This window comes from Phocoena sinus, chromosome 4, assembly GCF_008692025.1.
Source record: "Phocoena sinus isolate mPhoSin1 chromosome 4, mPhoSin1.pri, whole genome shotgun sequence".
NCBI lineage: Eukaryota > Metazoa > Chordata > Mammalia > Artiodactyla > Phocoenidae > Phocoena > Phocoena sinus.
Window position 1 is genome coordinate 86,391,634 of NC_045766.1, and position 21,457 is coordinate 86,413,090.

Genomic DNA, 21,457 nt, shown 5'->3' on the forward strand with positions numbered 1-21,457 from the left:
TGCTAAGTGAAATAAGTCAGACAGAGAAAGACAAATGCTGTATGATATCACTTATATTTGGAATCAAAAAATAACAACTAGTGAATATAACAGAAAAGAAGCAGACACACAGGTAGTATAGAGAACAAACTAGTGGTTACCAGTGGGGAGAGGGAAGGGGGGAGGGGCAAGTCAGGGGTAGGGGATTAAGAAGTACAAACTATTAGGTATAAAGTAAGCTACAAGGATATATAGTACAACAATACTTTATAATAACTATAAATGGAGTATAATCTTTAAAAATTGTGAATCAGTATACCATACACCTGTAACTAATATAGTATTATACGTCAACTATACTTCAATAAAAAAATAATAAAAAAGAGAATTTCTTGGAGTTTCTCAGGTTATCCATGGAGTACTTAAAGGCCCAAGAGCTCAGCTCCAGTAGTCATGATCAACAACAAGAAAACAGGAGGACTAGGATATTCCTGAGGAATGGGAGAAACAGCCACAGTCTGAAGTATGATATCCTGACGGTTTGTGTCCTTGTCTTCTCCATGCTGATTCATATGAGGTCATTGGTTCCACCTCTTGTGGATGCTATCCACTTATACCATACATCAAACATCATTGATCTATTCACATCTTTTCTTCTGGCCCCAGGAAAACTCTTAAGACTGTTTACTTCCATTCTTTTCCTTATTGCATTTCTGAGAGATCTCTCTAGGGAGACCCATAGTAGACATAGAGGCCTGGCTTGTCTTGGGAAGTTCTTTGAGATGGGAGAGCATTTGTCAAGTATCAGCTATCTTCTAAGGCAGTGGTTCTCAAAGTTTGGTCCCTATACCAGCCGCAGCAGCATCACCTGGAACTTACAGAAATACAAATTCTTAGGTACCACCTCAGACCTATGTGAATCACAAACTCTGGGTTGTAAGTCAGCATTCCATGTTTTAATAAGCCCTCCAGGTGATTCTGAGACCACTATTCTAAGATGAGCTTTTCTCCCTGAGCTGCTGCATACCTGGGGTTGGTTGTGTTTTTATTTGAAAACTAGTAGTGGGAGAAGCAATCACATGTGTCAGGATCCTGTTGAAATGTTCTGTTCTGTCAGTTGATGTATTTTCTCTTCCTCTGTTCTTAATCAGGTTCTGTCAGGTTATTCCTAATGAAACAAAACCTGGAGTTTCATAATGTGGGAGTCTGAGGGCTTAGTGCTATACAAAATATAATGTGAGAATCCTGCCCCAATAGTTTACAGGCTCTAAGAGGCAGATCATATAACTATCTCTGCAAAGGTCAACTTTAGGTACTGGACAAGCCACAACCCAGACATCTCTTGTATCAGTACACTTTGCCAATACAACCACAGAGGTATGATTAGACCCTTCCCTAAAACAAAACGTGCCTTTACTGGGCAGGTTGCTAAAGCATAGAAAAGATGTCCCTTTGAGTTTTATTTATACCATACTTAGATGAGCCAGCAGTATGGAAAATGCCCACAGAAGGTCATTGTCAGGAGGGATATATAGAGGCTGTCTGTGCTTTGCTTGATTGAGACTCCAGAGACATCTTTAGTCTTAAACAGGCAGTTGTGCTTGAGTCTTTGACTTGAGCCTTGGAGGCATTGCTCAGCATCTGTCTTTACACAACTACTGGTTAGCTCTGGTGAAGTGGGTATGGCAGGCTAGTCTGATTCAGAAGCATGTTGAAGAAGCAGAGCAGGAAGAGTGTTTAGACACTGTCTAGACCTACTGTTTAGAGACTTCCTAGAAGATGCATGTCTTTGAACCTATGGCACTTAAAGACACTCCACAAAATTATCACATCATATTGTAATTGTTAGTCTACTAGGCTCTCATCACTACTAAACTGTGAGGTCTTTGAGAATGCAGACTTCACTTTAATCATGTTTGAATCTCTGGTAACTAGCATAGTGCCTGGTACACAGTAGATTCTTAAAAATTTTGACAAATAATGAATGTATGAATCTTGGATTTAACCTCTGGATCTGCCTGTAGTGGCTCTCAATAAGATAAGGCATTGAAATGATTGAGGTTTATTAGAATAGGCATCTGGGTTTCTATTTGGAAACCTGGTTATGTAGTTTATTCCACCTATCTATTAAACATGGAATTATAGCATCTTAGACTTTGATGGGATATTTAGATTATCTTGTAACGATATCTTCCTCCACTTCACTCATTTTAGAATGACAAACTGTAGCCCAGGCAAGATAAGCGATTTGCCTAAGGTCCTATTGCTTATTACTGGGTGGTGAGGTCTGAGCTAGTGCATAAATGCCCAAAGTTAATGCTCCTGCTCTCAACTGATGCTCTGTCTTATCTTCTCAACTTAAGTCATTTTCAGAACTCAGGCCTAAATTTCTGAAAGGAATACGGGTTACTTACTAGGCCATTTTCTTCAGGCAGGTCAAACATAGTCCTGAATGGTAAAATCTTAGATTTTGGGAGGGCCTTAGAGATTTTTGGTCCAACCCAGGAAAGGATCTCCTCTACAAACTTCCTGATAGAATGACATTTAGTCATTGTTTGAAATCCTTCAGCAGTGGGAATGTCAATACCTTATTTTTGAACAGATCTAATGGACACAGAATTCTTCCTTTTATTTCAGTGAAGTAAGCATTGCTATACATTTTAATGCAGCAAATGCTGACATCTAGAACTACACAGAATGAATCTAGTATTCTTCGTGGCAGTTGTTCTTGAATTATTCTTCTAAAACCAGGTTTTCCAGACCTCTATCATTCTGTCGGCCCTTCTCTGATTATCCTCCAATTTGCCAATATCCCAGTTTAGATGTAAAACCCAAAACTAAATATTTTAGATGCAGTCTAATGGATATAGGATGCAGTAGAATTGACTTCCTTTTTCGTGTGTCCTGGATTTTCGTTAAGGAAGTTTAAAATTGCATTAATCTGTTTGTCCGCCTCACTACTTGCTTCTTGTTGTGTTTTATGTCAGTTAAAAACTCCAGGTCCTTTTTTGAGTGGGGAAGAAAAGATTCTTTTATATTTGATATTCGTAAATAAATTCCAGATGGATTAAAAATGTACATGTAGGGCTTCCCTGGTGGCGCAGTGGTTGGGAGTCCGCCTGCCGATGCAGGGGACACGGGTTCGTGCCCCGGTCTGGGAAGATCCCACATGCTGCGGAGCGGCTGGGCCCGTGAGCCATGGCCGCTGAGCCTGCGCGTCCGGAGCCTGTCCTCCGCAACGGGAGAGGCCACAACATGAGAGGCCCGCGTAACGCATAAAAAAAAAAAAAAAAAAAAAAAAAGTACATGTAAAAAATAATAAAAGTACTAGAGAAAAATATTTTATTTGGAGATTTGAGAAGATATTTTAAGTTTGACTTCCAAGACATAAGTCACATAGAAAAGATTGCTATATTTTGTTAACTAAAATTTATAACTTCAATATGGGAAAAATCATAAATAATATTAAAAAATAGAAAACTGAGAAATATGTTTGCAAAAAATATGATGGGGTTAATAGACTTAGTATCAAATGACATCTTGTGAATCAACTAAAATAAACAAAAGAAAAAGGCTATGAATAATTGAATAACAAAGAAATAAAACGGCCCACAAGCATGTGAAATGTTCAAACAAACTAGCTACCAAAAGTGTGGGCAAAATTAGACTGGTAAAAATGAAAATAACCAATATCCTATATAGAAAAATATCTGGTGAAACTGGGTTTCTCACACACAATTGGTGGGACTATATGTTTGTATTAGTTATTTTAGGATAATTTGAAAATGATAATAAAAGCCCAATAAAGCAATAACCTTTCTTCTTTTTTTAATAAATTTATTTATTTTATTTTTATTTATTTTTGGCTGCATTGGGTCTTCGTTGCTGAGCCCAGGCTTTCTCTAGTTGTGGCGAGCAGAGGCTACTCTTCGTTGCGGTGCGCGTGCTTCTCATTGTGGTGGTTTCTCTTGTTGCGAAGCAAGGGTTTTAGGCACACGGGCTTCAGTAGTTGTGGCATGCAGGCTCAGTAGTTGTGGCTCGCAGGCTCTAGAGCGCAGGCTCAGTAGTTGTGGCGCACGGGCTTAGTTGCTCTGTGCCATGTGGGATCTTCCTGGACCAAGGCTCGAACCCGTGTCCCTCGCATTGGCAGGAGTATTCTTAACCATTGTGCCACCAGGGAAGCCCAATGTTTCTTCTTATGATAACACTCTCTTAAATTTATCCTAAGTAAAATATTAAAGATGTGGTAAAGAGTGTCATTACAGTATTAATTATAATATAATGGGAAAAATTAAGTTCTAACAGTAGGGGATTGGTTGAATAATGAGTTTAATGTCCAAAGTTATAAAATTGATGTTATAGAAATATATTTACCTCACAATTTAATGAAATGAACCAGTATGTTACAAATTAGAGTGGTGACACTTTTATAATTTATGTGTGTACGATACATACGTACTAAAATTGTACTGGAAATAAACACACCACAAACACATCTCTTCTCATCTTTTTGTTCAGAAATACTAGTTTTATCAGTCAAAATAGGTTAGGTTTTGTTGCAGTAACAAATAATCCCAAATCTCAGTGACTTAATACAACACCCAAATCTCAACAACAAAAGATTAGTTCTTGCTCAGGCTACCTACCAATGCAGGCTCTGAGAGGGGGCCTGCTCACCATACCCACTTAAAGACACAGGCAGATGGAGGCTCCAGAAGCTTCCAATATCACTGAGGCAGGAATAAAGGATAGGACAACTTGAACACACTGCATGACTCTTCTGTTATTTTACTGAAAGAAAATCACAAGGTCATTTCTCCCTTCAAAGGGAGTAAAGAAGTATAATCTTACCAATGAGCTTGGAAAGAGCTGCAGTTTTTGTAGATTTTCTGATGACTACCACACTGACAGTTTTTTCTTCCATTTGCTTGTTTGTATTTTCTGATTTTTCTAAATCAACCTATAGAATACTTGATTAATAAAAATTCCTGTTCAGATATGTGTCCTTAATCATAAGTTTGTGGAATGTTGACAATTAAATTTATTGCCAGTTAAAACATTTCTCAATCTTGATCTTGATTTTATTAATCAACATATTTTCTCTCCCAGCTTGGTGCTTTTGGCAGTTTTAAAAAATGTCAACTAAATCATCAACATGATACCAGGCAGGGTGAGCCCTATGACATGCCAGAGAGACTATTCCTTCCAAAGGACTTGGATCCACTAAATAATTCCCTTTAATAGATTTGTTCAATCAACTCTGAATCTACCACACTGTGTTTCCATATAGGCCTCAGTTTACCTTCTGGTTCTTCATGATATGATAACAAACTTTTATCAAAAGCTTTACTGAAATAAAAATTGAATTCCTCTTTGGTATTCACCTGATGTAGTGTTTTCAGTCTGGCAAAACTTAATTTTAACCAACTCCTTTGGGACCAAGCCAAGATATTCTGACCCGAATGCCCACAAATTGGTGATTTAATGTTCAATTCTAGAATCTTGCTAAAGATCAACAGCAAGTTTATTAATCTCTAAATCAGAAGGACACTTTTCTGTCTCTGGAATGCAGGTACATTCATAGTTATACATGTTTATCTCAAACATTTTCTCTCCCTGGGAGTCCCCTGATTGGTCTGCAAGTTTGTTCAGAATAATCTGTACCCGAAGACTTGAACACACTTAAAGGAGATGTTTTGTGTTCTCTCCTAATCTTGCTCCTGCTTCAGTTCCTTCCTAGCAGTGCTCCTTCTATTCTTTCCTTTTAAAGAATGTGTCACTACTAAGAAAAGTAGAAGTAAATTTCCAAAACAAAGTGGACATTTTGGATGTAACTGCTTGTTGAGTTGTTCCATTTCAGGGAGAAGTATTCTAAGCAACGGTGATCAAGAGTTAGCTCTTCTACTATTACTCAGTAGAGGATTTGCACATATTCACTGGAGGCCTCCAGGAATCTCCTCTTAAACCGTAAGGATTTTCCCATGACCTTGATGCTGAAGCCACAGACCTCAGAACTCCCGCAAACACAGTTTTCTAGAAATAAACATGTAAAGCAAGAATTCTCAAATTCTGAAGGCCAGAGTGCATTGGAATTTTAGAAAGTGCTATCCTGGAATAGCCACTGGGGACAGAAGAGGGGAAAGCAGATAGGAACTAAGAAGAAAAATGAAAAACAAAACTGGAAGTAAGACAAAAGTGTATGTAACACAAGGTTAGTTTGTAAAGATTAATTCAAACTATGTAATAACATGCAAATATATATAGATAAATAGATAGCCTTAAAAAAGGACACTGTCTATAGAAATATTTCAAAATTTCCCTTCTCTCTGAATAGGCTGAGAACAAGAACAAATTTCTAGATATCACCTTAAATATGCTAAGCACTTGTTTAAAATGGTGCAGAGTAATATTCCATTGTACATATGTACAATATCTCAGCCAATAAAAAGGAACGAAACAGTGCTATTTGCAGAGATGTGGATGGACTTAGTGATTGTCATACAGGATGAAGTAGGTCAGAAAGAGATAAACAAATATTCTATAATATCACTTATATGTGGAATCTAGAAAAATGGTACAGATGAGCTTATTTGCAAAGCAGAAATAGAGTCACAGATGTAGAGCACAAACTTATGGTTACCAAGGGAAGAAGGAAAGGGTGGGACAAATTGGGAGATTGGGACTGACATATATACATTACTATGTATAAAATAGATAACTAATGAGAACCTATTGCATAGCACAGGGAACTCTACTCAATGATCTGTGGTGACCTAAATGGGAAGGAAATCTAAAAAGAGTGGAGATATATATACTGATTCACTTTGCTGTACAGCAGAATCATGGTGTAAAGCAAATATACTCCAATAAAAAATAAAATAAAATAAAATAAAATGGTGCAGAAAATAGAGAGTCATTGCCTTCATGGAATTTACCATTGATCAGAAAGACAGACAATCCCTGAGCAGGAACAGATGTGTCATAATAATCTGCCAGGATCAATACTTGGTGCTACAGAGGCTCCAATAGGAGGTCACCGAGTTTAAAGGAGAGTAGGGATCATCAGGGCAGGGCTGTGTGGCGTAAATGATGTTTAAACTAAAGCCAAAAAGATAAGCAAGAATTTGCTTTGGTGAAAAGGAGGGTGGAGAACACTCTAGATTTAAGAATAATAAGAACAAAAACTTAACAAAATCAATTGACTATAAAAGCTTGAACTTGAGCTCTTGAGCTCAAAGAGTGGTCACCATTTCTGGGGGCTCATGCAGACACAGAGCATCTCTCCTTTTTCCCACGGGGGAACAAGAGCTATGGACTAGCTCAATGTTTGACACAGTTGCCAGGAACTTGGCTTCCTTTCCAAGACTGGCCATTTAACTTAGAATAAGAGGTTCCATATTTACCTAAGTAGAAATCTGGACATTTGTTATCAAGTGCAAAGGCAGTCATTGCCTATCTCCAAATTCTATTATTATTGTCACTTGGTTGCTAATAGTGTGTTTTATCTTTATAATTTCTCTCTCCTTCAAATCCTCTCACCATATCTTGGTCCTGGTCCTTGGATCTTGCCCCATTCCTGAAATACTAAATGAGTAAACAGAGTTTTTGCCTGTGGGAGATAGAACTAAGTCATTCTTCCCTTGTTTAATAAATTCAAAATAGGCAGGTTGCACCATAGCTCTTCGACCGGAGTAGTTTGGTGCTAGAGGAGATACTGTCTCGGTCTACAGCTGCCACTTCAGACTTCAAATACAGAGGACTGTATTTCCTCTGCACTAAAGGGAGTATTTGAACTACTTAAGAAAAGCTTGCCAAGTTCTTTTGATTCTTTTCTAAATTAAAAAAAAAACCCTCAAAACTTCTGTGCTTACGAATTTGAGAGTTGAGAGTATAGGGAGAAAGGAATGCCTCTGCATAACAGAAGCTGAAGAAAATTCTTGCTTTTAAATTGAAACATATTTGGAAGATTACTGATCATTTCTACCAACCACATGAGGCTGATCTTTTTGTGACTATCCACAAAGGAGAGATTCAGTTGTGACTTGACAAAAATACTTCAAAAGTAGAAGCAAAGGCTCCTAGAAGAATGGGCTCTTGGGAAGGGGCTGTTGTCATTGGGGAGGCCTGATAGATCCCCCAAATTAAGTTCAGTACTGGGGCAAACCATGAGTATTCCAAACTCTTCTGGCAACCCTGTCTTAGGAGGGCCCTTGATAAGGAATTTGTTACAAAATTTGGAAGAAAAGGGGAAGGATAGAAAATGATGGGGCTCCATGTGGGCTGCAGCTGCTGGAAAGAAGTTTTCCTGGGAGTGTCAAAAGAGGTTTGGGTCTGAGGAAAACGGGTGGAGAGAGACAAGGAGATTTAAAAGAAGTGATCACCAGGATCAGTAGATTTCCTTTATGATTCTTCAGAAATAAGTTATTTTGAAATTTTTTTAAGAATTAGACTTTTATTTACTTGTGATATCACTGTCACTGTGCCACAGGAATGTCAACTTGAATCATAAAAGCTGAAAAATGACTTCAGAGCAAATTCCATACATTATGACGATGACAGAGATAATACCAGTGGAAAGATTCTAAGTAACTACACAAATGTAAAGGATGATAACCACTCATTCATTGATCAAATTCTTACAAGTATCTATTATGTGTTATAGCTCTATGCCTGACCCAGGGCGGAAACCAAGATTCAGTATGTGTAGGGAAACAGACAGACAATCTATTTGTGAGGACACAGATAATCCTTGATTAACACTCAATTAATATACCCACATATAAAAACATTTATCAACATCCCTTATAGATTTTTGTCTCTACTTCTGTTGACATTGCTTCAATCAGGCCCATTCCCTTCCTATCAAAGCTACGAGTCGTGATTTTACCTAAAGAATCTCTATGAGATGAGAGGCAACCCAAGTTAGAACTAAAAACATGTTTCTCCTTTAGCATGACACTCTTCAACCTTCTGAGATGTTATAGTTTCTAGTAATGTATAGTATGATGCCAACATTTGAGAACTGACTGCGACAAATATCTGACTTATAAATAAACTTTTAGCCCACATTTTACACTAGACATGTCAGAGTCCTTGACTCCTGGCTCCACATATAAAATCTACAGAAGGGGTATTTCAATATATAAGCAAAGGAGGATCTGAGTCAGATCTTTTTTAAGATTATAGACTTTGGGAACCTGAAAGCTTGTAGATAAGTAATCAGTGAAAACTGAAGCAGAAATGTCATATTATATAACAGTGGTTCTCAAAGTGTGGTCACTAGACCAACAGCATGAGTATCACCTAGAAACTTGTTAGGGCTTCCCCAGATCTACTGAATCAGAAACTCTGGGAATAAGGCTTGGTAATCTGAATTTTATAGACCCAATCAAGTGATTCTGATGCCACTAAAGTATGAGAACCACTATTGGAACAGTAGCCAAAGAGAGACTGCATGAGTGACCTAATGGACACCATGGAAGATAAAGTGAGTCACTGAGGAACTCTGTGTGAGCAAAAGAAAATTATAGGGAAAGGAGAATGGATCTGATGGCAGAAAAGAACCGAAGAGAAAGCATGATCTCCATAGATTCCTCAGTTCCAGTTTTTGCCCAGGTATTGTCTACAAAATTGTTATGTTTTCTTTAGGGGTTCAGAATGGATCTTTGGGTTTCTTAGGACCAAACTGGCCTGCCTTGAGCCCTGGGTAGTAAGTAGAGATGCTCTGTACAAGGTACTCTAAGGCCACAGACACCATAATGAGCGCTGAAGCACATTTCACATGAGACCATGAATTGTCTCCTAATTTCACTGAAACTGGTCAAATACAGTGTTCTAGGAAGGGCAACTTCAGAGTCCTGAAGCTGGATTGGACATTTGACATATTTTCTAGAATCCTTAATACAGCCCAGTGAGGTGGATCTATAATACTATCGGTATTAGTTGGCTAGAGCTCTCATGGCAAAGGGCCACAAACTGTGTGGTTTGAACAACAGAAATTTATTGGCTCACTGCTGTGGAGGTAGAAGTCTGAAATTAAGGAGTTGGCAAAGTTGGTTCCTTCTTAAGGGGCTGTGAGGGAAGGATCTACCCCATCCTTCTTTCCTTGGCTTTTAGACAGCCATATTTATGTTCACATGGTGTTTTTTTTTTGTATGTGGGTTTGTGTCTAAATTTCCCCATTCTATAAGGACATCAGTCACATCAACTTGGGCCCACCCTAATAATCTCATTTTAACTTGATTGCATTTGTTAAGATCCTATCTCTAAATAAGTCACACTAGGAGACATTGTGAGTTAGGATTTCAACATATGAATTTTTGGGGGGGACATCATTCAATCCATAACAGTATACCTATTTTCAAAATGAGAGGTTATATGACTCCTTCAAGGAAGTGGGTTGGTTGTGTGATGGAAGGCAAACCCAGAGCTCTCCACAAGATTGTGCTGACTCCTATGCTTATAAATATACTTTCTAAGGCTTGTCAAGTTGTCTGGATTTGCCAAAAGCCAGTCTCTTTACCAGGAGAAAGGGAGAGCAATGATGTAGAAGAACATGTAACATTTATACTTGGGTAAAAACACATGTTTCACATCTGAAACTAGTTGAAGGATTTAGCACCCGTGACTTTTGCCCAGTCGAACGGTGCCATATATTTCTTTGGAGGGGGATCAGATGATGTGATAGGACTCCTATTTCTGTTCTATTGTGTTAAACAGATGGCATCAAACAATACGTTGTGAATATGATGCATACAATGGGGTGAGGGGGCGGGTACCACAAGCCAGCATCCTTCTGAAGAAAAAAGAAATGTGGCACATAATTGAAGGCAATCACATAAAGATGAACAGAGAACGAAAGAACTGTTTTAGTAATCTGGAACCAGAGTGCCTCTGACCTCTTTGTTCTTCTAAATATTCGCATTTGAGAGAGGACTGGTCTGATTTATGATACTGTACTAAATGTCCCTTTGTTAGAAAACAAGAGGAAAGAAATACTCAAATTATATTCTTATGTTTTGGATTGTTTTATAAGGTAAAAAGAAAGAAAGAAAAGAAATAAGCATAAATCCTTATTAAGGAAATCATAATGGTTCAATTTTAATCATTAATTCCCTATTAGTATTGTACAGTGGAGATCTCTTTCACTAGCAGAGATCTCTTCCACTAGCAAGAACCACTGTCTTCATAGAGGACTCGTTTTCTCAGGACTTGCTGTGGCAAATACTGCTGCTTCTCATAAAGCCCTTCTGTCTGAGCTTCCTGTGTCATCGCATGTGACTGCTTCTTGGCTTACCTTTCTGTCTTCTCTTTTTTATGCTGCTTCGTGGCTTTTCTTCTTTTGGCTCCTAAACTGTACACTCTTTCCAAATTTTCTTAGCTTGACCATAAGCTCTTTAAGGCTAAGAGTCTATCTTCTATTTCCTTAGCAGTATACAGGCATACCTCGTTTTATTGTGCTTCGCAGATACTGTAGTTTTGTTTTTTTTTTTGTTACAAATTGAAGGTTCGTGACAACCCTGCATGGAGCAAGTCTATATATGGCATTTTTTCCAACAGTATTTGCTCACTGCATGTCTCTATGTCATGTTTTGGTCATGAAATTCTCATAGAATTTCAAACCCTCCACCAGCAAAAAGATTATGATTCACTGAAGGTTCAGATGATGGTTAGCATTTTTTTTTTCTTTTTTGCGGTACGCGGGCCTCTCACTGTTGTGGCCTCTCCCGTTGTGGAGCACAGGCTCCGGACCCGCAGCCTCAGCGGCCATGGCTCACTGGCCCAGCCGCTCCACGGCATGTGGGATCTTCCCGGACCGGGACAGGAACCTGCGTCCCCTGCATCGGTAGGTGGACTCTCAACCACTGCGCCACCAGGGATGCCCTGGTTAGCATTTTTTAGCAATAAGGCATTTTTAAATTAAGGTATGTACGTTTTTTGAGACACTATTGAAACAGGAGGGAAGGGGGCAGGGAACAACCTTTAAAAGAATGAGAAAGCCATAGGACATGACAAAAACTGGTTAGAACCAACTAGGTCCAAGATGGCAGAATATTCGACTTCCAGGGGACCTTGAGCCTCATCATATGCTAATTATAATATATTAGCATATGCTAAATAACACATCCACCAATGCCATGACAGTTCTGAGCCTAACCATAAAAGGCCAAAAGGTGGGCTGTGGCCCAATTCCTAGAAATCTCTGCCCCTTCCCTGAAATAAATGGGATAATCCTCCCACTCATTAGCCTATGAAATTATCCAGCCCATAAAAACTAACCACCCCATGTTTGGGGGCATCTTGCCTTCTGAGATGGCCCACACTCTGTCTGTGGAGTGTGTTTCTCTCTAAATAAATGCACTTCTTGCCCATCACTTTGTCTCTCACTGAATTCTTTTTGTGACGAAACACCAAGAATCTGAGCTTCACTAAGTCCTGAGACCAGGTGTGTAACCTCAGTTAAAAAACTGCGGGTTCAAGTCCCAATCTGGGTGGCACAGTTTCACTATTGCACACTTAGTAGACTACAGTAGAGTGTAAACATAACTTTTGTATGCATTGGGAAACCAAAAAGTTCGTGTGACTCACTTTATTGAGATGTTCACTTTATGGCATTGGTCTGGAATCAAACCCGAAATATCTCGGAGGTATTCCTGTACTTAAATTGTCTTCAGCCTAAAAGCATCTTTGGACAGAATATATTTCTATCTTCTCTTCCTGAGAAAGACTGGAAAGGAGCAAGGATAATAATTACCACTGGCTCCAGGGCCAACTGCCAAATCCAAAGGAAATGCATATTGTTAAACTTCCCCAGGACTATGGGAAGGTGAAGGTTATATGCAATTTCGAGGGTTAACTGTGCCTACTTTGTACTCTTATGCTGGCCTAGATTCTTTGAGCTCTACATCCAGGTGTATGAATCATTACAGAGTCCTTCCTTCACATTTTTCAGTTTTCTAAGATAGGGTGCAGTTGATTTAGTATTTTGGCAAAGAAAGATTTACGCTCAGGAAGCCAGAGTTTTGGGGATGCTGTGGGAGATCCCCACTGGATCAACTTGGAGAGTGAGGCGTAATTGTAGGAATGTGCACTCAGATAGTAAATTAATACTTGGTTTATAAAATAGATATCAAAGCCCATAAATCATAAATACTTTGGAAATACGTTACAAGAGTAGAAAGGGACTTTCCATACACGGAAATGTCCTTTGCACCATACTAATTGCTTTTCTATCTTCCTTCTCCTGCTTCCTTTCCTCTCCCTTAGTCCCTCTTAAATGACAAAGAGAGACTTAGAATAGGAGGACTCAGGAATGTTTACATAGTAAAGGGGATTCTTGCACAGATCCAGTATACTCCAAGTATATAGGTAATTCCCCAGTCCACAGTTAAAGAAGGCCTATTCTTCAAGAGCACCTTCTCAAATAGCAGTTATCAGGATTTCTCATTCCAGTTATTCATAAACGTCAGCCCAGGGGCTTGCTCTGTGCTGTACACTATGCTTAAGGATCTCCTGCCTTCGGCATTGCTGTGGAGGAGCTCAGTATCTCTGAAAAAGAGCTAAATTTGTCCCAAAGCTTGCATTAGTGGCTCTTCAGGGCTAATTTTACAGCAAAGCAATGAAGCATACTTAAATACTTTAATTGAGAAATGAGTACTCATTTCCATAAACTCAATGCAAATTCTAGGTTCTCATTAATTTAGCAACAAAGTATAAATGTAAATGCAACTGTAGAAAAATCTACCAATTGTGTTAATTTATACAGTAGAGAAAAACATATCTAAAATAATTATTCTCTGGGTTAAATTTCAAGCGAAAGTTTCATTACATCCAGTTCTATAATTACCTTTCTTGATTGCTCTACTCTCCTTTTTATTTAACCTTCCAAATAAACCAGATTCCATGCACACGAATTGGATAACATTAAAGAACTGCACATTAGAAGACAATCTGGGTGAGGCTGCCAAAAATCTGGATTAGTTATCATGTAAGGGTTTCCAAACTCCTTTTCTAACACATTTTCTGCTATCAGAGTGCTTTGAGCTGTATCAAATTCCGGTCACACCTTCAGCATCCATGCTCTCCATTTTCCCACTCTTACTTCGTGACTCACTAGCCTTCCCAAATTATCATCTACATGCCCTTCTATGATTTTCTTCCACGGTTACTCACCTTTTTAATCTATGGGGGGCAACTGTCTTGACTAAATATATTAGACCAGCATTCTTAATGTTTGTTTTTTAAGTGTGTGAACCAATAATGCATCTGGCAAATGATAGGTCAAGCCATCTCCCTTTGATCTGTCTGCTCTTTGTTTTCATTTATAAATGATGATGATGGTGTCCACTGATAAGGCTGTTGGGAGGGTCATATAGCTATAAAGTCACCAGAGTAGCGCCCTGCAATAGAGTGAGTGCTCAATAACTGATAGCTATAATTATCATCATTATTAAGAGTCCTTATGATAAAGCCCTCATATTTTCTTTATATCACACATAATGAGGTAGGACGTAGCTGGGCCCCTGGGCTGGACAGCTGGTGTTTGTCAAGTGGAGTAAAATTGAAGCCTTTGTTCTCACCCAGACACTCCAAGAACAAAGCCAGTGGCAGAAGCTGAGCTCTGCTGAAGTAAAGACGTCAAGCAAAACTTCCTTGTCTGCACATGTGCAGAAAGTCTCCTTGAGGGTCAAAAAGAGAGGGGGGCGCCATGCATAAGAAGTGTGGACATGCACCCACGGGTCTCTGGGGTGGGATCCATCCGAGCAAAAAAGTTGCGCACGCATCTTGGGAAGGGCTCTAGGACCAGTCAGGTGTAAAAAAAGAAACAAGATAATTGGCCAAATGTAGGTAAAGATCCAGAAGGACTGCCCTATATGAGTGATTTAAATCACCTCTTTACTGCACTCCTCATTCAGGACACCCGCACTCTTCTCTGGGTGTGTATTTCTGCCTTGCTTTTGTCTTTCTTTCTTTCTTCTTTATGGCTGCGTTGGGTCTTTGTTGCTGTGCGCGGCTTTCTCTAGTTGGGGCGAGCGGGGGCTACTCTTCATTGCGGTGCACGGGCTTCTCATTGCGGTGGCTTCTCTTGTTGTGGAGCATGGGCTCTAGGCACGTGGGCTTCAGTAGCTGTGACTTGTGGGCTCCAGAGCTCAGGCTCAGTAGTTGTGGTGCACACGGGCTTGATTTTGCCTTAAGTAAGCAAACTGCTTCTCTGTGTGCTTTCCCATATGTTGTGTTGTGCCTTTAATAATAAACTTTGTACCTGTTTTTACAGTTTTTGCCTCCTTGAAACATTTGTGCTTTCAAACGGGGGAAAGAGCCAGGGCCACTTTGCTTCTAGCCTCTAGTCCCTGGGGGTCTAGTGGTTAGGATTCCTGGTTTTCATCCAGGCTACCCAGGTCCAATTCCTGGGCAGGGAGCTAAAATCTCTCTTCAGGACCGCTCACTGCTGTCTCTCCGAGATCAATAACACTATTAAGTATAAATTTTAATTTGGTCCCCCTGTTTCGGCAACTCGTTCCTTACGGTGTGTCTCTCACATCACATGCAGGTGGAAGCCAATCAATCGAGAGTATTTTCCCATTTCATGGCCATCGTGTTTGGTTTCCTAGCAGCACAGAGGGAAGGCCAGCAGGGGAATGAAACCACACCCGAGCTGTGGAGTTGATAAAAGAGCTGGATAATGAAAATATTTCTCTTAGGGCTAAGTTTGGCAAAACCCTCTGTTTAAATTAAAAACATTATGAAGTTTGGCCTAGTAAATTGAATGTTCTTTGAAATAAAAAGAAGTTAACATGATAAAGAATGTGCCAGAGTTAGGATATACACATGACTAAAATTATTTCAAGTCAGCTTTACTTCAGCTTTTTATTTTGGGGGGATGAAAACCACCCCAAGCCCTGGCGGCAGTGCCCTTTCCCAGGACCCCATATTTCTTCTCACATTTCTAGTCCTGGCACTTCTTCAGTCAGCCCATCTCGAACCAGATGTGCCAAGCCACTCAGCGCTTTCATCCCCAGCATTTTCCTGTCCAATCTCCGTCAGTTTCCTGGGGCTAGGGTGTTGATTAGTCTCAGAAGTTATGATCAAATGTATTTGTTGCTTTCTGACTTTATTACTTTCCTAAGCCACTAAACCATCCCTGAAGGGTCACTAGTCTGAGGGTAACTCTACAGCCTAACAGCACGTTTGGCGAAACACCTAGTGTGAAATGCATTCTTACAGCACATCACCCAGATGCCTCAGCCTCTCCCGGACCCTACCTGAGAGCTTCAGGAGCGCTCAGCAGGGAGGGAGCAGAATCAACAATGGGGTCGCTCTCCCAGGCACTGGCTTTCTCTTCTCTGCTGGATCTGTAGTCCCTGTGCGCTTGAAGCAGCAGCATATGCATAGGACCGCACCATCATGGTGCCGGGTGCCGTGGAACTGGCGTTCCTAGACCTTGGCTAAATGGAGGGGTCGCTTTTATACTGAATACAGTCGGCCCTCCATATCTGTGGGTTCTCCATCGTGGACTCACACAACTCTGGGTCAAAAATATTTGAAAAAAATTCCAGAAAGTTCCAAAAAGCAAACTTGAACTTGCCGCACACCAGCAACTATTTATATAGCTTTTACATTGTATTAGGTACTATAAGTAATCTAGAGATGGTTTAAAGTATACAGGAGGATGCGTGTGGGTTATGTGCAAATACTACACCATCTTATGAAAGGAGCTTGAGCATCCATGGATTTTGGTTATCTGAGGGGGAGCTGGAACCACTCCCTTAGAGGATACCTAGGGATGACTGTATACATAAACACTTTGGGGACCTTTTTCTCTAATTAGGCCAGTTTGGCTCCTTTGAGCTACCCAATATCAGCATAGCTTTTCTAATGAGGAGTGAGAAGAAAAGAGGGCACGTAGATGAGTTTCCAACTCAATAGATGTTGGTGGCAGCATTTGTGATAAAATTCTGTTATGGGATATTAGGAATAAAGCTAAAGGTCCAACCAGACCTGGCCTGATATTAAACCTATACTGTAGAAAAAAACAACTCGGTAGCTTATTGAGAACAAACATAAACTTTTTGCTTGCTAGTTTCCTGATGGATAAAGCAGCTAGGTTTATATATTTAATCAACAGAGGTTTATTAAGCAGGCACTCTGCCAAGCAAGGGATATATAAAGACATAAAGATAATAAGCCACTGTCTCTGTCTACAAGAGAAATTCATGTAAATTGATCATGGTAATTCATTGGCACAGATGATATTAGAAGTGCGGCAGGAAACACAAAGGTACAGAAACACACTTTGCAGAGATCTCAGGAGTCAAGGAAAATCCTGTCTAAAATGCAACTTACTTGAAAGACTGATTTCATTGCTCTATAAGGGACCCTCAAGTACATATTGGAATCCACATGCACACAACCCTTGGCTGTCCTCACGTGCATTTGGGTCATGAAGTGGTTCTCGTACTTTAATGTGCGTTGAAGGCACCTGGGAAACTTGATAAAAATAAGATTCCTGAGTTCCCACTCCAAGATTTTTTGATTATTTTGGTTTGGAGCAGAGCCTGGGAAACCTTGTTAATTTTTATTAACAAGTTTTGCAGGAGATTATGCTAAAAGTAGTTCTCAGACCGTACTTTGAATAACACTGTCAAGAACATTGAATTTCCTGGTCTCCTTCACCAAGGACTCTTCTCAGACCTTTACAAATTCAATCCTTGCAGCAAAAAAGCAGCTTCTTACCTGCTTACTGCATTGTTTGCTTCTATGTTTAAACCCAGGAAAAATATGCTGGGAATCAGAAGTGTCTGATTTGCATGAGTGGGACTGGATAGAGGAAGGGTTTTTGGCCTCATCTTAGAGATCTCATCTCTCTGTGGAGAAAACCCAAACTACTTTCCTTATACACCCCAGCCCTCCTTCATGGGGCAGAACTGTGGGGCATCTGAAGAGATCGTGAGGGAGGGGGTCTGGGAGGTGTTTCATTTATGATATCCTGTCTTTCCCTGAAGCATGTGGACATGCAAGGCAAACAGGTAAGTTCTCGGGTAGAGGTAAGCCCTTGGATGAAGAAAGCGACCTTGGATATTCTCTTGAGGGAATTTTTACCTGTGAGTTTGAACCAAGAAAAATGCTAACACAAATGAAAAAAGGGAGTTTAGACTTGGCTGGGTCCCTGGCTCAAACTTTATAAGAAGAATGTCACTCCCAGTGTCTGGCTAGGACACGGCTAATCTTGTCACTTATCAGCCCAGAGAACAGACAGCTGGCAGAGCTTAAAAATCCACTAGCTTTGGGGTGAACCCACAGTCACAGAAACCTGTAGCCTTTGTCATTTATATGCTACAGACTTTCATGACTTTCCTCCGTCTTCACCTTTTCTTTTCCTCTTTCCCCTTTAAAAAAAATTCTTTTACCTTAAAAAGTATAAAGATAATTAATTTTAAAAAATATATTAGAAATATAAAATTAAATCCTTTTGAAGATACAACTTGTAGAACTTTCCAATATCACGTAGGAAAAGACTTTCTTCTGACCAGAATCTCTTTTTAAATGATAACAATAACAATTATAATAATATCATAGATTTTGAGCCATCTTAAGTATATTTCTTGTTCTTGGTAATATGAATAGATGGAAGTTCATAGTTCAAGTAAGAGAGAATAAATTCTTGTAATGATGGTAGCCTTCTATTTTAGTAGAGCATTTTTCTTTCTTGGCGGGGGGTGGGTGGTGAGGGTATTCTATACCAAATTCAAAGGGTCATTTGTTAAAATGTACAAAGTGAAAAATGACCTAACAGAAAAAAAATTTTCTTTATAAAAAAGATATGTTTTCATTATGTAAGATATTCATTAAGATAATCGTTATGTTTGAGGCAGGTGAAACCAAATTTAAGGATGACTTTTTGGATTAGGAGAAGCTTTCCAAGAAGAAACATTTTCTTTCTGTTATGAATTGAATTACACCCCCCGCAAAGATGTTGAAGTCCTAATTTCCAGTACCTGTGGAAATGGGTTATTATTTGGGAACAGGCTTTTTGCAGATGATCAAGTTAAAATGAGATTGTTAGGGTGAACCCTAATGCAATGTGACTGGTGTCATTATAAAAGGAGGCATTTGGACAAAGAGACAGACTTGCACCGAGGAAGTGTGAAGATGAAGATATGAAGATGAAGACAGAGATCAGGGCGATGCACTATAGGCTAAGGAGCACCAAAGATTACAAGCAAACCACTGGAAACCAAGGAGAGAGGCATGGAAAGGATTCTCCCTCACAGCCCTCAGCAGGAACCAGCCTGCCTGAACCTTGATCTTGAAATTTTAGCCTCCAGAACTGTGAGACAAATTTCTGTTGTTTAAGCCACCCAGTCTGTAACCCTTCGCTACAGCATCCCTAGGAAACTAATACATTTAGCTAGACACAGCATCTTCTTTCTCAATGCCCTGGATTGCCCAGATACTGGTTTGAGTGGTTTGAGCTCTACCAGAATTGCCATCAAAAAAGGGACCACTGGGCTTCCCTGGTGGCGCAGTGGTTGAGAGTCCGCCTGCCGATGCAGGGGACACGGGTTCGTGCCCCGGTCCGGGAAGATCCCAGATACCGCAGAGTGGCTGGACCCATGAGCCATGGCCGCTGAGCCTGCGCTTCTGGAGCCTGTGCTCCGCAACGGGAGAGGCCACAACAGTGAGAGGCCCACGTACCACAAAAACAACAAAAAAGGGACCACTGTACACAGATGTGTGAGGGGTCTTGGGGGAAGGTTCTTGGTGCCCTGAGGCTGTTGGGCTCCATTTCTTTGCTCACCCCCACCAAAGCCCCCTCACTCGCCTTTGCTCTGGCTTACTGAATTTGTACCAATTATTGTTTTGTTCTCCTCTCTGTAGATGATCAGATCCTCGACTAGCCCATGGGGACTAGGATTTTTATCATTGCCTCCCTTTGTTCATCTTCCAGAAGGAGGCTTACAGCATAAACTGGCAAGTTCCTGGGTTGAGATGTCAGATTTTCACTCTTGGTTTCCAATTCCATCTTTATGATACAAGAACTATGTAATATTGGCAAATCACTTCATATCTTTGAATAAATTTTTCCATTTGTGAAACGGGTATACTAACATGAGCCCTCTCATAGTATTCCTATAATAGCATAAGCTAAAGTATCTTGTTCACTGTACAACATTTTCCCAAGTGTTTTCCTTTGGTCTTATAACCTGGTGTGTATGTGTGTGGTGTGCCTGAGCCAAAAGAATTGTTATTTCTGGAAAGAAAATATAGCATGAAAGTCACAGAGTCTCAGAGGGCAAGCGCTTAATATTTGCATTAAAAATAATAACAGGGGCTTCCCTGGTGGCGCAGTGGTTGAGAGTCCGCCTGCCGATGCAGGGGACACGGGTTCGTGCCCCGGTCCGGGAAGATCCCGCATGCCACGGAGCGGCTGGGCCCGTGAGCCATGGCCGCTGAGCCTGTGCGTCCGGGGCCTGTGCTCCGCAACGGGAGAGGCCACAACAGTGAGAGGCCTGCGTACCGCAAAAAAAGCCCAGAAAAACAAAAAAACAAAAAAAAAAACAAAAATAGTAACAAATAATTGTCAGGCTAAATTTACAAATTCTCACTAATTGGTAATTGCTGAGAAAAAGGGTACCTACACATATACACACACACTGGGAAAATAGGAGAAAAAGTGATGAGCAAAGAGAGATCTAAATACTGGCTGAGGGATGGTAAACGCCTCCCCAGACAGAGTTTCTACATCCCAAAGGAGCCTGGTATCTGGAAAAATACATTGATGATGTAATGGAACCTTTCCCAGAGGAAGCACCTTCTACTGAGGGAAACATGGGCCTCTGGACACAACCAGTGATTTTCAGCTGTATGGCTCTGGTCTGTCTTTCTCATTACCTCAGTTTTCCGCTTATGAACTAATGATTCTTCTCCTTTCTCTAAAATACTACATAGGAATATTGGAAAGTGAAGTAAATTTTGTGAAATTATATGAGAGGCTAAAAAATAAAGTAGCTAAAATTCAACAATAGATTTTATGGGTGAATTTATCTTTATCTTCTAAACTGCTGAAATACTGTGGTAATCACTAGTCAAATATACCCAACCCAGAAGGGTTCTTAATCTGTCTGTCTAAACCATCTGTGTTTCATCAATTCTCATCCATCTGCCCAAACACTTACTGAACAGAGCAGCTAAAAATCATACAGCCTCAAGATGGAACAAAACACAGGGGGTGGACGGGAAACTTTCTAAAGCAGTGAGGGAGCTTGCGATTGATATGTATATGCTACTATATTTAAAATAAATAATCAACGTGGAAAAAAAAATAAATCAGCAGGTTGTAGACAGTGCTGCACATCCGGGATCCTAAGAGTTTCTCTACAGTTTTCACAAGTGCATTTTCAACCTGGGACACCTTGAAGGTGAGAAGCCAATTCTCTAACATCCCTGCCCCCTAAACATGCTTGAACATGCTTCAGCA

At 40.1% G+C, this 21,457-nt stretch overlaps 1 long non-coding RNA gene across 1 annotated transcript in view; it reads right to left on the bottom strand.

Moving 5' to 3' along the window:
• Window positions 1–4,059: 4,059 nt before the first annotated feature.
• The window catches only part of LOC116753572, a 48,576-nt gene continuing 31,178 nt past the window's right edge, over window positions 4,060–21,457 (bottom strand). The window contains exon 3 of the long non-coding RNA XR_004349766.1: window positions 4,060–4,202. This is a non-coding gene — a long non-coding RNA (uncharacterized LOC116753572). The remainder of the gene's footprint in view (window positions 4,203–21,457) is intronic.